The sequence below is a fragment of the Schistocerca cancellata genome, chromosome 3 (genome assembly GCF_023864275.1).
Source record: "Schistocerca cancellata isolate TAMUIC-IGC-003103 chromosome 3, iqSchCanc2.1, whole genome shotgun sequence".
Classification (NCBI taxonomy): Eukaryota; Metazoa; Arthropoda; class Insecta; order Orthoptera; family Acrididae; genus Schistocerca; species Schistocerca cancellata.
Window position 1 is genome coordinate 671,132,261 of NC_064628.1, and position 4,561 is coordinate 671,136,821.

The following is a 4,561-nucleotide window of genomic DNA, read 5'->3' on the forward strand; positions in this document are numbered from 1 at the left end:
TACTTTCCATCAATTCCTACGAACTGTGACCTCTCTGACAGGAAATGACACATCCGGTCACATAACTGAGACAATATTCCGTAAGCACGCAATTTCACTACAAGCTGCTTGTGTGGTACAGTGTCAAAAGCCTTCCGGAAATACAGAAATACGGAATCGATCTGAATCCCTTGTCGACAGCACTCAACACTTCATTCGAATATAGAGCTAGTTGTGTTTCACAAGAACGATGTTTTCTAAACCCATGTTGACTGTGTGTCAATAGACCGTTTTCTTCGGGCTACTTCATAATGTTCGAACGCAATATACCGTATGTTCCAAAATCCTACTGCATATCGCCTTCAATGATAAGACCTATAATTTAATGGATTCCCCCTATTACCTTTTTTGAATATTGGTGTGAACTGTCCAACTTTCCAATCTTTGGGTACGGATCTTTCGTCGAGCTACCAATTGTATATGATTGTTAAGTATGCAGCTATTCCATCAGCATACTCTGAAAGGAACCTAATTGGTACGCAGTCTCGACCAGAAGATTTGCTTTTATTAAGTGATTTAAGTTTCTTAACTACTCCGAAGATATTTACTTCTAAGTTACTCATGTTGGCAGCTGTTCTTGATTCGACTTCTTTTGTGAAGGCATTTCGGAAGGCTGTGTTTAGTAACTCTGCTTTTGCGGCACTGTCTTCGATAGTATCTCCATTGTTTCTTGCCTCTAACATACTTCACATAAGACCAGAATCTCTTTGTATTTTCTGCCAGGTTTCGAGACAAAGCTGCGTTGTGGAAACTGTTATAAGCATCTCGCATTGAAGTCCGCGCTAAATTTCGAGCTTCTGTAAAAGATCGCCAGTCTTGGGGATTTTGCGTCTGTTTAAATTTGACATGTTTGTTTCGTTGTTTCTGCAACGGTGTTCTGACTCGTATTGTGTACCAAGGAGGATCAGCTCCGTCGTTTGTTAATTTATTTGGTATCCATCCTTCAATTGCTGTTGATATTATTTCTTTGAATTCAAGCCACATCTGTTCTACACGTATATTATTAATTTGGAAGGGGTGGAGATTGTCTCTCAGGAAGGCATCAAGTGAATTTTTATCTGCTTCTTTGAATAGGTATTTTTTCGTTTATATTTGGAGGATTTTGAGGTTACAATATCCAATTTCGCTACGACAACCCTGTGTTCACTAATCCCTGTATCCCTTTTGATGCTTGTTATTAACTCAGGATTAATTGTTGCTAAGAGGTCAAATGTATTTTCACAACCGTTTACTATTCGCGTGGGCTCATGAACTAACTGCTCGAAATAATTTTCAGAGAATGCGTTTAGCACAATTTCGGATGATGAGTTATGCGTACCTCCGGATTTAAACGTGTATTTTCGCCAAGATGTCGGGAGTGGCACCGAGTATGTTGCCGAAATTGGGGGGGGGGGGGGCATTAGATGGTTCCTTTGCCTTTACATTCACCTATGTGTCAACGTCGCAGCCCCACATTCTCATGCACATGCCACAGCAGTACGCGAAAAAGGAGGGACGAAGAAACGTAAACATTCTTTTCTGCTTCAGATCGTGTTCAAATGTCGCCGAATGGTTTTCGTATGGTTTCACTACACTCCAAAGCGGTGAGATTACATTCATTAGGGTTGCAACCCATGATGTCGTTAGAGGATAGTTGAATCGTCCGGGCGTGTCAGCAGTGTCAGAAGTCAACAGTAACATCGTTCCGTTGCACATCGCCCTGCAGACTGACGTTTTCGAACGCGAACTACTTGAAAACGAACGCTCGAAGTTCAGGGGAGTTTTCATACACGTCCTTTACGACACCTCCTGAGACATTTTCACTTCGATTATGAGCAATGGTGTGTCCGAAATGTTTCCCGCCGCCACCCATAATAAAACCGCGTAATTTCAACGCTGGGAGTTGCGGCTCTGACCTCCGGCATAGAGCCGTCAAGAGAAGGTATGAGATGCTGATGAGGACGTGTGACGATCTTCTCGTGTTGTGACACGTCAGCGGGGCGTTTGGCAGAAGTGTGGTTAAATTTGGTGCCAATGTGATCTTACGCCTCACACAAGCTTCTGACTTCAGCCTTTTTTCTTGCGAGTGTCGTCGCCTTGCTCCTTGAAGTATCATCGCTATCGAGGATGACGTCACAAGGCACCACGGTTTCGCTTCGTAACAAAGGAACGCTCTAGACACATTCGAGCGAAATTGTAAGCTTTTACGTTGCACTGGCAGAAAACGATGAGTTTCGAAGACGCAACTCTTTAATTTTGTTGTCAGTGTGAAAAGAAATTGACGGAAGAGTAAAAATGATTGGATGCTTTTGGTAAACTGTACAGGGTTCCCGAATCTAAGTTTCTGGCGTGTTTGAGAAGGTAACTTCTCCATTGGTGCGTGTGATCAGTATTGACTTATAGTGGTGAATTATTGACTTTTAATGGCAATACCATTCAAAAGCAGAAGATGGCCCGGCGAGCAACTGGGTGATGCATGTTGCGAATCAGAAGGAGGGGTAGGAAGTCAAACACATGAACCAGGCAACAAAAAACATGGAAGCATGACATGCAAGAGGGCGGCATATCTATACAGGAGCACGGATGATGGAAGCACGAAGGGAGTTGTGTGCTGCTTTTCGAGAGGAAACAAAGGGCTACAAAGACGACATATTGGAACTTGACTCTGGTAAACACACAGGAGCAACATGGATGCGAATACCTGACGTCCGGAGGAGTCTGTAGGAGGCCTATATCATCATCAAGAGACACTACAAAAATAGAGCCCTTCTCTCAGTCAAATCCGTCGAGAACAATAGTTGGTCTACTTGGACACGACAAAATAAAATTTCTGAGTCAGTCTGAGAACGTTCTCCACGGCATAAGCAGCCTCTTGCACTTGGAATTCATCTACTTTTACATCTATACTGCTTCCTACCACACTGATGCGGGAGAAAATTCTGCTACATATATTCTGGAGCACGCCTTTCGCCACTCATTAAATTTGGAGACCTTTCTTCTGTTGTACGATCACCCAGTGGCTTTAGCGAATGTTACTGTAATGTCGTGGCTGCACTGAATGTGTAAATCACGGCCAAAGTCCGCTACGTAAAGTATTTCGTGCAAATGCTCATAATTGTTCTGTACGGGGACTTATCCTTGAGGTGACAGCTTTTGTTCTGTTTGATTTCATATCGATAGCGGCATGAATACTCGTCAAGCAATCTCGCGCAGCTGATGATACTTAGTCATCTATATCGGGAGCTTACAGAAAATCCCTTCCTTACAATTGTCATTTAAATTGCTGATAAAGAAATGCAATGGTCCAAGCAGCGGTTATGAAGGCCACGGCAAACAGTAATTTCTCTCGAAATCCAAGTGAACAATTAACCTGGCTATCAAGATGATTTCACGCTTTTATCAGAACAGAGTATCAGATGTACCGCGAGAGCTGACTGATTAACGGTAATTACATTGCACTGAAGGAGGAGATCGAAAGAACCCATACTCACGTATCAAGATTCGTAGCTGGCTGTTACAGTCAGTACGTGAATGTTGCAGGGACCCTCAGGAAATTTAGGTGACAACCTTTGGCAAAAAGTCGACGCAATTCTCGTGTAAAAAGGTTTCAAAAAATCAAGTCGAATGCAACAGTAAAATGATCTACTACATCTATCGTTGGTATGTGGAAGATTAATTTCAATGAATATTCTGTGGTAGGATGGCAACGGCCTTGCCGCAGTCGATACACCGGTTCCCGTGAGATCACCGAAGTTAAGCGCTGTCGGGCGTGGTCGGCACTTGGATGGGTGACCATCTAGGCCGCCGTGCGCTGTTGCCATTTTTCGGGGTGCCCTCAGCATCGTGATGCCAATTGAGGAGCTACACGACCGAATAGTAGCGGTTTCGGTCAAGAATACAACGACCGGGAGAGCAGTGTGCCGACCCCACACCCCCCCCCCCCTATCCGTATCCTCCACTGAGGATGACACGGCGGTCGGATGGTCCCGGTAGGCCACTCGTGGCCGGAAGACGATGTGTGTGTGTGTGTGTGTGTGTGTGTGTGTGTGTGTGTGTGTGTGTGTGTGTGTGTATTCTGTGCTAGGACATTTCTAGGTGCACAGCAACGAATGATATGTCTCGTGACAAATGATAAAATTTTCTGTTGTTGAACTGGTAATACTTCGTAAATCCTTAGCATCCCACACGTACTTATCACGTGTAACCACTGACCCAAACATTTATTTATCAAATTTGGTTACCGAACAAGAAATGACAACAATCACAACATCCTAAATTGTACTTGACAGGGGCATTTACTTCTTGTATAAGAAGATGTTTACATATTATATAAGAAGATGAATAGTTTCGAAGAAAGGAGACTGATCATAAATGTTTATTTTATAAACCACGGCTCTACAAATCCAATTTACAAATTACTTTTGCTCGTGAAAAGGAAATAATAATTTGCCCATTACCAATAGCGAGATTCTCAGCGTCGCTATCATGGTTTCAAATCAAGGATGCCATGAGACAAACAGAACTGGCAGGCGGGCTTTGATGG

At 43.4% G+C, this 4,561-nt stretch overlaps 1 pseudogene; it reads left to right on the plus strand.

Annotated features, from left to right (window-relative positions):
• The first annotated feature begins 3,720 nt into the window (after positions 1 to 3,720).
• LOC126177535 (5S ribosomal RNA) lies at positions 3,721 to 3,838 on the plus strand (annotated as a pseudogene).
• The last annotated feature ends 723 nt before the right edge of the window (positions 3,839 to 4,561 follow it).